At 36.9% G+C, this 14,585-nt stretch overlaps 1 long non-coding RNA gene across 1 annotated transcript; it reads left to right on the top strand.

Annotated features, from left to right (window-relative positions):
- The first annotated feature begins 231 nt into the window (after positions 1 to 231).
- Positions 232 to 14,476, top strand: LOC138698237 (uncharacterized). Its single transcript, XR_011331782.1, has 4 exons — positions 232 to 461; positions 4,071 to 4,177; positions 4,891 to 5,023; positions 14,220 to 14,476. It is a non-coding gene; the product is annotated as an uncharacterized lncRNA (long non-coding RNA).
- The last annotated feature ends 109 nt before the right edge of the window (positions 14,477 to 14,585 follow it).

Here is a 14,585-nt window from a genome sequence, read left to right as displayed (position 1 = left end):
TGCTGTCATTTTAATTACTTAATTTTTGAGGGAACGCAGACCAACCCAGTACATCAAGTGCAGAAATAGAGACAGAAGATGTGGATGAATTATTATTTCAATCAAGATTGGTAAGTAAGTTGTGTTAAAATTTGCTTTTTATTTGTATATAGATATGAATGGATACATATATTTTTTTATTTTGACGGATTCTGACTGATTTTCAAGTGTTAGACTGACGGGGATACAATGTATGTGTTGGCAACACTGCTGGGATGTTGTTATTCGAAATTCGTATTCTGTTTGTGTATATTTAAGTGTGAATATAAGAATATGGTACGCAAATGTTGCGTACCTGTCTCTAAAAGCAATTATTTAACTGGTTCGAAAGTCAGTGTATTTTTATTCCCTAAGGACGAAGATTTACGCCGGAAATTAACACGGCGCTACATCGAGATAATTTTCTCCAAAGTAAATGTGAGGTAAGTATGTAGGATTAGCTGGTGATTAATGTACGAGTAAATATAATAAGTATAAGTAATGTCAGATGCGTATATAATATTGTACAAACATAATTTAAAACACCTATCTTGTAAATAATAGTATTTCAGTATGTATCGCCAACCTCTAAATTAGTTAAGAGGTTATGTAACATCAAGACGTGATATATTGTATTTTGAAACCCAGAATATTGAAAACAAGCATCAGTGTATGATTCGAAAACTGGGAGATTATGAACAACAATTACCTATAACGTCCCCGCCTTAAGAAAGGTAAGTTGCAGTTTGTACAAAAAGACACTAATTAGGCTAGATAAGCTATAATAGATTAATTTGTTAGTACAGTATTGTGACTTGCTTACATTCTCAAAGATTCAAAATTATCGTTTTGCTCCAGATTTGAGTTATGACCTCAACACTAATGAGACACATTATTTACTGTTGTTAATGTTGCTTACATTCTATAAACCATCAATAAATAGCAATAGCATAAGTTCTTTAGACCATTTCTCCCCTTCGTCCCAATGCTGCAATTTTTGCACACAATTGTATATAAACAATGTCGCCAACATAAGAAACAACTCGTCAAAAGTAATGCTAATATGTAATAATCAGGGAACGGATTTATATGGACTAAAAATATATGAAATATGTAAATATATATGTAGTTATTTTTACCAAAATATGGAATTAAATATGGATTTTTACCAAAATATGGAATTAAATATGGACTTAAAATTATAAAAAAATGACTATGTACGTTAAATATTGGTACATTTTAATCAAACTAAACAAAAAATATAATGGACGTACCTTATCTTCCAATGTAGTTTCAACAAAACACAATTTTTATTGTCTGTTACCATAACAATAGGTTACAAACATTTCTTTCAAGTGCTGAAAAGTGAATCTTCTTCTATTGTCTCTGAGGATAGATTTATACTGACTAAAAGAGCGTTCGACGTCACAAGAAGTAACTGGTACATAATTCAATTTCACAATGTCTGCTGGGGATAAGTCCAAGTTAATCTTCACTGTTGATTCACCACTCATCACAGCAACAACCTTTTGTAGTTCTTCATATCCAGGGTTTTTTGAAAGTACAGTGTCCACCTTAGCTCTTACTGCATCTGCAACTTTACCTCTACCACGATTCAGTTGTTCCACAGTACTATTTATAATTTCAAAACTTTCAGATAGTGAAAGGTGCCTATTTTGGAGACTTTTGAGCGTTTTTATGATGCATGAAAATGTATGCTGAATGTGAGCTAAGTCATTCTTCACACTTATGTCACAGGTAACTGTTTTCGCAGTATCAATTGAGACTGCATCTTCAGAGTCCAATGCAAGGAGAACATTGTTAATAGAGTCTATATGTTCGGCATAATATTCAACTGCTTCTAGCCATGTACCCCATCTAGTTAAAATTGGCTTTGGTGGCAATGGAATTTCAGGGTACATTTCTTTCAACACGTTAACTCTACTGGGAGCTTTGAGAAATACTTTTTTCACTGATGAAATCAACAAATCTACTTTAGGGAAATTGTCTCTGACCACTTCTGCCACACGATGAAATGCATGCGCCACACAAGTAAAATGAGTCAATTTAGGATATACAACAGATAATGCTTGTCCAGCTTTGACCATATAAGGGGCAGCATCGCTAATAAAGAATAACACATTATCGTACATAATACCCTTTGGCCACAGGATACCCATAGCTTCGTTGAACAGTTTAACTATAGTTTTGTTATTGCACTTTTCTAGAACATCACAATGTAAAAGAATTCGTTCAGAATATTGTTCACTTAACAAACCGATAACTACATTACCAACAAGTCTACCTTCTTTGTCGGGAGTCTCATCAATGGAAACCCAAATTGAACTATCTTTAATTTCATCTCTTATCTTCTGTATTGTCTCATCGTAGATGGATGGAGCATACGTCTTCCTAAGTGTTGACTCATCCGGGATTGTATGTTGAGTATATTTTTCAAGGAATTCCCTGAAGACCTTATTCTTTAGTTTGTAGAGAGGAATATCAGCAGAGATGAGAGAACGGCACAGGTCGATGTTAAACTCAGATCTTACATTCGATGTTGTTGGTTGTGTTAAAAACAATTGTCTCTGCTTGGAATTTAGTTGTTTGTTGGCCTGATGTTTACTAGTTGTAATGTGTTGTTGCACCAGGAACTTTTGTGTAGATGATACTGCACACTGACACAAATTACAAAATAATATTTTATTGTCAGTTGATAAACCATCTTCTTTAAATTCTGAAATGTAACTTGTTAGTTTTGATTTTAAATTGACTGAATGACGTACTTTTGGCATATTTACCGTCTTTATAGTATGATTTACAAAACTGAACCTATGTGTACTCTGACTGGTATTTAACTGTTGAGCTGCACAACTGAAGTCTGTTAAAAATTTTAAATTAAATTAATACAGTTTTGTAACTTACTTTCCCATTGTTGATAGGACTGCTAATTTTCAAATAACTCTGATGTTAAAGGGATTACTGAACATGTGTTTAAATCTCTATTGTTGAAATGTATTTTTAAAAGTTAATGGAATTTTGTTTTGTTTTATTGTTAAACCTAATATAATATGGACTGTTTTATATGAAATATGGAAAATATATGGAAATTAACGAAAATATGTACTAAACTCTAAAATATGGAAAAATATGGAAAATAAAAGTAGGATTTTTCAACCCTACACATTGTGAAACATAAAGATAATGCAAAATATAAATTATATTAGCTTTATAAGTAAATATGTATTTACATATAAATCCTTTCCCTGGTAATAATCCTCTAAATACTAAATTCGGTAGGAAACGAAGGTTTAGATTTGTTTGTTATGGTTTTTAGAGCTTGTTCTCATTCGAATAATCTGATAACAAGTAATGATAGATGAATTATAGGAATTTTTTCCGCGCCCTACATTAATTTCAAACTGGCATGGTATAGTTGCTTCTGTTAGTAACGCACGAAAAGGCAACATGGCGGATGTCAGTGGGAAATGGTCTAGATTTTCTCCAAAGGCTTCACCATAATCTGACATAGTTTTCATATGAAAAATTTATTTCAGACGCTGCGCCTTGAAAACTTCCTGACTGTCCTTGATATATTTCTGAAGCAATATCATCCAGGGAGAATCCTGATGATCCTAGGGAACGTCTAGAAAACAATTTCCTTAAAGCTTCAATGGAGGAGAGTTTGATTATAATAAACAAATGGAAATGATATTGTTTAATTATTTAAATGAACTTACTTTTAAATTGAAATTGGACAGTGGGGTATTTGTGAGGAAAGATACCTATCTGTGCTTGTTATTATGTGTCCGTGTGGACACTAGCCTTCTCTGCCAAACATCTCCAATTATCACCCTTTCAAACAATGCCTTACCATCCCATTTTATTACATTAAGATCAGACTCTGCATAATAATGTATATCAATCTTCACCGAAAATGTTAGCCGTATTGAATTGAATAGGCCACGTGAAACTATTATTTGTTGATGGTGTGGCATTAGAATAGTATGGAGACTTAAGATGGAAATTACAGCCCTGTGAATGTGTTGCAGGAGTTGGGAAGTCATCCAGGGAGGCCAGACTTGGAAGCAGAGGATATTCACAAGAAAGCCACGAAGAATTTAGAATAAACAAGAAGATAAGAAGAAAGATTATGGAGGTACTTATAATCCAGAAAGCAATAAGAAAATGTTTTCAGTGTGTGGTTATGTTTAGCATAATATAAAATTTCAAGGCAATTTTTATTTATTTCTATTGTGAGTGTGACATTAATTTTTCATCATATTGTTCTTTTTTGGCTCTATTGCCTGGTGATTGGGACAATTTACCTGAATCACTTTTTTTCGTGGTTTTCCCTCAACCCATTACAAGCAAATACAGGGTAATTTCGCTGCTGGTCTCTAGACTCATTTTGCTGGCATTGTCACCTTCATTTTACTCAGACTTATATGAACATCACAGTTGATAAAGGATAACAAAGTAAACCATTTTTTGAAAAAAATGTACTGGCTGGGTGGACCTTAGCATTTTCTATTATACACCTCCAATTATTATTCTTGCACTTTGTGTCTTACCACCCTGTTTTATAACAGAAAACGTGATTCTACACAGTACATCCATCTTTACGGAACATGTTGTTGTTGTTTTCTAATGCCAGGCATTTGACAAAGTCATTTGACCTCTTGCACTCCAATATTTTTCAAAGATATTATCATGACCAGCCACTGAAGCACAGATTTTGAGGCTCTTTATGGAACATTTGAGCAGTGTTGAATGCAATAGGACACCTTAAACTATTAATTGTTGGTGGAGAGGCAGCAGAATAGAATGGTGACTTAAGCTGGAAATTACAGCGGTGTGAATATGTTGCAGGACTTGGGAAATCATCCAGGGAGGCCAAACTTGGAAGCAGAGAATGCTTACAAGAAAGCCACGGATAAGAAGAAAGATTCTGGAGGTGCTGATGATCCAGAATACGAGAACAAAATGTTTTCTCCGTGTAGTTGTGAGAACTATAAAACTTGAACACAATTTCTTTAATTTTCGTTGTAGCTTATCTACTTGTAACTGTGAAATTAATTTTCGTTTTTCATTATTCTTCTCTATGTCTACTGTGCATGTGTACCGTAGCTTCCCCTGCCATATGCTTCGAATTACCCCTCTTCTAAGCCTTCTCTCACCATTCTGTTTTATTACAGCAGGACAAGTTTCCAAAACAGTACTGAATGCAAAGAACCCTTGAGACTATTAATTAATTTATATTCATTCATTCATTCACTCACTTATTTCTTTATTTATTTACTTATTTATTCATTCATTCATTGTCTTATTTATTTCTTTATTGACTGATTTATTTATTTATTTATTTATTTATTCATTCATTCATTCTCTTATTTATTTCTTTATTGACTGATTTGTTTATTTATTCATTCATCCATTGATTCACCCACCCATCACCATCCATCGATTCACCCATACATCTATTTATTTGTTCGGCTGGTAGAGTTATGGTCTTCAGGCCTACTCTTCCACTCAAGCAGAACTAAGTAGTACAAATAATATAATAAACTAATATAAATACAATGAAACGATTATTGTAATGGCACAAAAAGATTCAAGTGAAGCATTTAACATAAGATATAAGCTACACAAAGAAGTAAATAATATTATTCAGTAATTGACTATACTGAGCCTACTAATTACACACAAATAGTAAAATTAATAGAGAAAAGAGATACGCCCCTTTATCAGTGAATAAGCCACAGAAGGAATTTTTTACGAAGCATACAAAATGTCAAGACATCTTACTGCCTATACTACATCCTAAATAATGTTATGCATGTTCTAATTGAATTGCTCATTACCAACACAATCTTTAATCTGTGCCATGACAACATAAAAGAAAAATTACTATTCTTTCTTTCGTGGAATCTGTGCTGATAAAAAAATCATGATCAGTCCGTATTGAACAACCCTCGTATGTATATATGTGTGTGTGTATGGATTATAATGTACGATGATAAACCTAGAACATTCATATCATTACTGTTATTCCATAACTTCCTAAATCCGAACACTACTGAAATCGAGGTTATAGGCTTAATGGTTGCAAAATATCGATCCTCAATGGTTATAGAAAACGAACAATATATTTTCCGCAAATGATAAAATACAAAACTAAGTACCATGGCAGCGGAAGAAGCTGAATTATCTCATACGATTAGTCAAGACAAATCTTGAACAACATCGCCTGCAGTCGTATCAGTTTTACTTATCATCTCTATCTGAAGCTGATAATACTCTTTGGTACGCTACAAAGCGTATTCTACGCGAGCCAACAGTCATCCCGACACTTCGTTTAGACTATCAAATAGCCACAGACACAGAGTCGAAATGTAATTTGCTTGCATCTCGTTATGAACATGTATTCATCCCAAACGAGAATAAAAATGAACAGACTACCTCTGAATTAGAAAAAGAACTTATAGAAAATATTAATAAACCGACTGTGCCAGAGAAAATTTCCTATACTACTCCACAAGAATTGTCTCACTTCATTCAAAGGCTTCCAAATAAAAAATCTCCAGGCCATGATCTTATACCCAACATTGTACTAAAGAAGCTCGCCAACAAAGCTCTTACTTACTTGATGATGATTTTCAATGCTGCCCTTTTAATTGGGTACTTTCCTCGAGCCTGGAAGCTTGCTGAAATCATTGTTTTTCATAAGCCTAACAAACCTAAGCACTTGTCATCAAGTTATCGACCTATTAGCTTACTGCCCACGCTATCGAAATTGTTTGAGAAGGTTATTCATCATCGCATTTGTAAATTCACGTTCCAAAACAAGATAATACCAGATTTTCAGTTTGGCTTTCGTCCAAAACATTCTACAACACACCAATTGCAAAGAATCACTGAATCCATTATAAAAGGCTTTGAAGAAAAACAGTATACTGCCGCTGTGTTTCTGGATATTGCCCAAGCATTTGATACTGTTTGGCATGATGGTTTAATGCTAAAATTATATAGAATTGGCTTTCCTGACTATCTCACACGCATCGTAAAAAGTTTTTTATCTGAGCGTCATTTCTCAGTACGTATAGATGGCATTAAATCAATGCTTCGTCCAGTTTTAGCCGGAGTACCACAAGGATCTATACTGTCACCACTTCTCTTCAATATCTTCACATATGACATTCCAAGTTTACAACCGTCACATATAGCTATGTATGCTGATGATACAGTTCTCTTTTATTCTCATAGTAACCTAAATACTGCAATCAGCACTCTTCAGACATCCTTACAGGAGCTGTCTAAATGGTTCTCTGACTGGAGATTACTACTCAACATTACCAAGACAGAAGCTAAAATCTTCTCTTTAAGACCTATTCATAATCCACCTCCTTTGGTTCTTCTAAATGAACAAGTTACATGGCTCTCTAGTCAAGAAGCTGTCAAATATTTGGGAATATTATTAGACACGAAACTTACATGGAATGCCCATATAACTCGCATTGTTACACTAACCTCTTCTAGAATTCGAAAATTATACCCTTTGGTTAATAGACGTTCACAAATTGGATTGGACTGTTCAATGCTACTCTACACCTCGCTTGTACGACCTCTTTTAACTTATGCAGCGCCAGTATGGGGGACTGCAAATAAGACTCACATGCATCGCCTACAAGTTCTCTGAACAAGTTCCTGCGTACTGCAACAAATGCCCCCTGGTTTGTAAGAAATCAACAACTGCATCAAGAATTGGGAATTCTTCCACTAGAACAGTACATCCATTCAATGTCAAAATCTTTCTTCAACAAACTTCCTGGTGTTCCTGGAGCTGTGACATATAACATTGGAGCAAGATCTTGTCAGCCATCTCGACTTAAAAGGAAACTCCCTCAAGACATCCTTCTTAGTGATACTGACGACTCTTCATAAATTTAACACAGAAAATCATCATATTTTTATTCACAGAATTCACAAAATTAATTAGAGGAGCCTTTAGAGCCAACCTCAGCATGATATTCTGCATGTGATATTCCATACCAGTGGTCTGTATAGCAAGTTTGCTGGTCGACCAATATTAAACATAAAAAAAAAACTAAGTACAATACCGTACATTCGAATGATAGACATCTGTTAACAAAACCTCGTATAATTAATGTTTAGGTATACAAGAGTTTTGGTGCTTTAGTCTGTTAACACAAATCTGGTAAATGGTCACTGCGAGGTTCTGGCAGTTATATTTTGTGAAGCATTTGTTTACGATCCGTTAATATTTTTGTTCTTACTGAAAAGCATGTTTTGTGAAGTTACGAGGTTTTGGAATATCAGCGACGATATGGACTTACTGTACTACTCCCAGAATTGCAGTTAGACGTGAGCGGTGAATGGCCAGCACGTTTTGTCTATAGTCTTCTCATCCAGGAACAGGTTTGTCGTATATCTAAGACAAAGGCTTCCTGGGTTTACTTCTCTTCTGAAGGAAGCCATGCTCAGGACTTGATCACACTTACCTTCATCCAGGTTTGAACCTGCAAGTCTCAGATTCAGTGGCAGGCAAGGTAACTGCTAGCAAAATTATATATGAGGAGGCGAGACCTGACATGTGGACAGTGAGAGAAAGAAAAGAATGAGATATCAGAAAGAGAGTTTGTTTCAGGATGGTTAATATTATACGAATCTATTGACACGGAAGTTTATCTCAGACTGAAACCTGTCTTCCCCCTCCGTACCCATTGGTGACATAGCCACGGTGAATGATAAGATCACAGGACAGGTCTTGCCTCCTCTGCTGTACCTGAACAGAAAACCAGAGTGAATGAAGTGAGCAGAAATAGATGGACAGAATTAAACAAGTTCAGCTGGACATGGGCGTGGTTCAGAGTATTTACGCTGTTATTTTCCGTTTTATCCAATAGTTCACAGTAGGCTCTGGCCTAAGGAGACGGTTTTATATTTCCAGTTTCATTTGAAAAGACTTGAGCTAGACATTCCAGGGGTTCAGGATCGTGCAAAAGTGCTACTAACTTGATACCCAAGTGATCTGAAAGATTTCCTTGTCGATGAATGCCTTCACTAAAGGTATGATCACACATCGCTACTTTTGCAGCGCTGCAGTACAAAAAACTGCGCAACTCTTGTACTGCGACGTGTGAACAACGGTGCAACCCAAAAAGTAGTGGCTGCCGAACCTGCTGCCTGCTACTTTTACATGCTGCGTGCAACTTAAAAGTAGCGACGTGTGAACAGGGTTCTCAGGGTTACAGTCGCAGCATTTTTGATATCAGTTTTGTTGAAACTTTTGCTGCAGTTGCAACCAGTGTTACCACCCAAATGTGACAATGATACTTTTATTGCTTGGATATATTTTAATGTTAAATGTGATGAAAATAAATTATTTGTAACAGTTATTAAATACACAACACAGTCTGAGCATAATTGGTGACGATATAATTCATTTTTTAAATTTTCCGTAGCGTCGTTCCAAACAGGAGGGTTGCCAACATTAATTACGTGCATATGCTGTTGGTTATCATTTAAGTATATAGGCATTTTTAAAAGCTTTATAGTAAAAATAATGTCAATTTCTGAATACTAGATACGACAGAAAAGCAAATAATAGATAAGGAAGCTTTCACATGAGTTTCTTAATAATGTGAACATAACCACAAAATGTATATTGAGAAGTCAATACGGAGATGGAAATCTGCAGCATGACTGCAGCTGCAAAAGTAGCGCCTTGCGTGTGAACAGACTCGCAACCTCCAGTTGCAACTTTTGCAGCACTCGGGTTGCGCAGCACGAAAAGTAGCGTGCAGCGCGCTACTTTTGGCTTACATGTGAACATGGCACGCAACTTTTGCAGCTGCAGTATAAAAGTAGCGCTGCAAAAGTAGCGACGTGTGACCGTACCTTAACGTGGTCATCTGTTATCACAAACTGATAAACAAGCACATCACTAGAACTTAGTCGTTTTATTAGGCAGAAAGATCTTCAAATTGTATATACAGTACCAATGTGGAATTTGCTCTGCGCATGTTTCTATGCATGGCTCTTAGTAATGTCTTGATGAACAGCATCTGCGGCTCAAGTGTGAGTGTGCTGGTCTTCCATCCAGATAGCCTGGATTCGATCCCCATGATGGTGGACAAAGCAGACGTTGCAGAGAGTTTCTTCTCGGGGTATTCCCATTTCCACCAACACTCTTCACCTCCCCTCATTTTATAGACTGGGATAAAGTCTCGGGGGTACTAAGGATTTCTGATGCTGACATAGGAAGGACTTGGCACTCCGGGCCCCTGGGACTTATCAGGCTACACGTCTATCAGACTCTATGTAGAGTGTCGGCATTCAATGATGATAACCCGGGTTCGAATCCCATTGGGTCCACATGGACAGTGACTGTGTCTCGTGGTAGGCTTTTGAGGGGCACCCTCATTTTCCCTACTAGCATCTCACCATTGCTTCATTGATCGTCATGATCATACAGTGCTGTGTAGATTGCTCGCCATGCTGCACTCAGTCAATGTCATACAGACAGAAAGGAAGAAGGCTTGGGTGAATGACGCAAAGTACTCTGCCATTGGATTAAAATCCTTAACAACTTTTGTTATCACTGTGCATAAACCAAATGTGCTTATATTTCTATGTTTTTTTTTTTTTTTATGGAGGAGGCCCTGAAGGCTTGCACTGCGACTGAGGCTTAGACCGTGTCTCAAAGCTACATTGTCTAAAAAGCCGGATGTGACGTCAGAAGTCACGATCCAAATCTACATAGTGCATAACAATCAAATTCGTAGTCGCTAGTAAACGAAAATGCTTGCTTGATTGATGACTTGTTCACTAAACAAACATGGATACCTCATCAGCAATTGGGATTATGAAATCTGAAGATGTTTTGAAAGTAAAATAATGTAGATATAATGTAGAATAACACGTTAACTTTCACATTGACATTGTTAGTACTTTCTTTACAATGTTTTAAACATTACTGTAATATATTAAGCCCTTATCTTTTCCACATAACTTATAATGAAACTGCATTAGGACACTGCCTTCTTAATTCAGTGCTGCAACATGATGTCATGGTTTTTAGAAAAATAGTCTATGGAGAAGACCGTGTTTCAAGCATACATGTCCAAAGCTTCCTAGTGTGTAGTTTACAAGTCACCTAGTTGCTAGTCGCTATTGTGTAGTATGGATTTCAGCTTTGAGACATAGTTTTACTATGCTTATCTTCTTTGATAGGGATGATTGTTTTATTTTTTTAAGTCCGTAGGATAATATTCCTATACATATCATGATTCACTATTTGATACCATCTGTCAATTCAGCTGCACATCACCCAGTTCCAACGAAAGCTCCTGCATACCCCTGGGACTTCTGCAGCCTCCTCAGATTGATGACATTTTTGTGGAAGTCACGGTACTACATCCTACTGCATCCTCTGTCAACCTGAAACTATTGAAAGACGATGAAGTTTAAATTAATGACGGCGAAATGAAACTGAGGTCTAACACCGAAAATTACCCTGCAATTCTGCTTCAAATGGTTGAGAGGGAAAATCTCGGAGTAAAAAACACAACCAAGTATTTTGTTCCAATCAGGATTTGAACCCAGGCCCACTCGTTTCACAGTCAGACATGCTAACCGTTATTCCACAGTGGTGGACTACTTATATGTACTAAATTAGCATTAAAGATGATCTTGTTTATTTTTATTCCAAGTCTGGGCAGTGCTCAAATGACAAACGAACCTACACCAGTTAATACTAATAAATTATATTATAAATACTAGGCGTGTTCTTAAAGTAAGTACCGTTTTCAATTATAGCCGTCACATCGCTGCAATCATTATTTGGGGCATGCGTGTTTTCTTCTTCAGTCCTCAGGCAAGCTGTGCATGCAGTTTCAGAGCTTCAGTCTGTGTGTGTGGTTAGTTGTGATCAGTTGAAATGTTTAAAGTGATCGAGCACCCCTGCCGACTGTGAGATGCGGTCTGTTATCCGTTTCTTGAATGTGAGAAACATCAAACCAGCTGACATTCATCGTTAACTTTGTGAGGTGTATGGTGATGATGCCATTAGTGATGGAATGGTCAGGAGATGGGTTAGGAAGTTCAACGAGGGCCGCATCTCTGTGCATGACGAGCAGCATACCGGTCGGCCATCTTTGATCAATGACGATTTGGTGCGTGCTGTCGATGAAAATATTCATGAGGACAGGGACAAATTAACCATCCCCCCTACAGCCCGGATTTGGCTCCGAGTGACTTTCATCTCTTCCTGCACCTCAAGAAGTTCCTCGGTGGTCAACGTTTTGATGGCGACGATGAAGTGAAAACAGCAGTGCGGGAGTGGTTCGCATCGCAGGCGGGCGAATTCTACAATGAGGGGATAGAAAGACCATTGCCACGACTCGATAAATGCCTCAGTAATGGTGGAGATTATGTTGAGAAGTAATTGAAGTGTGGGGAATACAATGCAACAAAAATGGTTTGTAAATATCTTCCCGTTTACTTACTACACCCTTTTGGAATTTACTTTAAGAACACACCTCGTATTTGCGTTGACCAGTAATAATGTAATCACATAACACAGTAACCGGCATGTTCCGTGCTCTGTAACGTCATACCACGGAGCCACCACACTCTTTGCTCGGGAAACTTTGCATACTGAGCACAGCGAGGAGAGAAGGTTCAACTGAACAGTGGTGGTATGGCGCCTATGCAATGACAGAGCGCGATCCATTCGTCTGAGGTAGTATGGGAACAGCACAATTACAATACATTTGTACGAAAACAAAACTGTACATCCGTGATAAATCAATGTAACAAAATATTTTGGTTTGTAATCAAATTTAATATACTTATAATAATATGAAGCGTTCGCATTATGTAAATGAGGCTCCGAAAGTGCTATAAATATACAAATATAGAAATAAATAATTTAAGCACTACTACAACACTTTGTCTACTCGGAAACTTGAAAACAGTTCATGTGTTTTTAACAGACATTTTCCTACACAATATACAGATTGAACTATCTAGGCCCTAACTTGGTGAGTAGTATGCAAAGTATATTTCAACTTTTGAAACACACCATCACTTTGTGTTACTATCGTGCCCAAGCTAAATGCTTTGTCGAGATCAAACTGTGTTATGGAGTATGGAGGAATGGTGAAGTGTTTGATTTGTGGCAAGCTGTTTCAGCATGTAAAGAAATTCAATATACAATGCCATTATTCTGTACGCCACACAAATGATTATGACAAATATGGGGGAGAATATCGACAAATACTGGTGCAGCAATTGAAAGATAAATTGTTAAGTGAAGCTAGGGAACACACTGTCAGTGAATCAATGGTAAGCTAAAGGCTTAAGGTATAGGATTTCACTAGCCATTGCAAAGAACATACATTCTTTTAATGACGGGGAATTTGCCAAGAATGTTGCCATCATGACCGCAGAGTAGTTATTCCCTAGCAAAATACAGGAATGTGATTCCATCAATTTATCTCCAAGTACTGTCGTATCATTGCTGCACTGACGCCACTGCGCTGGTGCATGTTATACGACTCAACTGCTCACTCTTCCAAGCTCTTGAGGCCTGACTGGCTCTTACGTCATAACTGCAGCTTCTGCCGGCCACTGACATAACAATTTCAAAGTCGGGGGGGGGGGGGGAGCGCAAGGAAAAGAACTGCCCACAGTATTAAGTTCTGCCACTTGAACGCAAATTAAAAATGAGAGAGAGCTGTCACTGTTCTGCATCGCACAAAAATGAAAAAATTAACGAATAAATGAAAGAATGAACTACTTGAAGGCTATTAGAAGGAGAATATAAAGGTACATAGTAGTTGCGTAATAAAATAATAAAACAAATAGATTGAACAGTGAATTAATGTACAACAGCACCATAATAACTATGTAACAAAACATAACAAACGCATTCACGTTAACTGGGAACTGGTATGTACAATACAATGAGCAGACCGAATAGGCGAACAACCAGCAACAACAGTACTACATCACAACACAGAACGGGTCGTGATTTGTTGCCATAGCGACTGTGGTAACCAAACACTTTACTTCATTGAAGTCAGATTGAAATGCATCTGTAGCAATCTTTCCTCTGTGTCCAGATGCATTTAAACTGTTAACTGATAATGATACTACACTGTCCTCAATTGCAGGTCCTCCTGAACTGCCATGAAGACGTCACAGAAAAAGTGCAAGACAAGGGACAGATATCCAGTACCATGGAATCAAGATAAATCTCTGTCAACACCAGGAATTCAACCACGGATGCTTGCTTAGGAACTAGAAATGCTGTCTGCTGAGCCATAACTGTAGACTATTATAGTTTTTTTTGCCGAATTGTTATTTAACTTCCTGTTTTTGTACATAATAAATAATATATGTGCGAGAAAATAGCCTATTTATTGTACTCGTCCTCCCTGTCTTCCAATCATGCAGAAAATTGTCAACTTTGTTTTGGATAACTCTCTTTCTGCTAGGCTACCAACACTAAAAAAACTAACAAAGTACAAAATCAACGT

The sequence above is a fragment of the Periplaneta americana genome, chromosome 4 (genome assembly GCF_040183065.1).
Source record: "Periplaneta americana isolate PAMFEO1 chromosome 4, P.americana_PAMFEO1_priV1, whole genome shotgun sequence".
NCBI classification, from domain to species: Eukaryota; Metazoa; Arthropoda; class Insecta; order Blattodea; family Blattidae; genus Periplaneta; species Periplaneta americana.
This window is presented reverse-complemented; position numbering and strand designations above follow the sequence as displayed.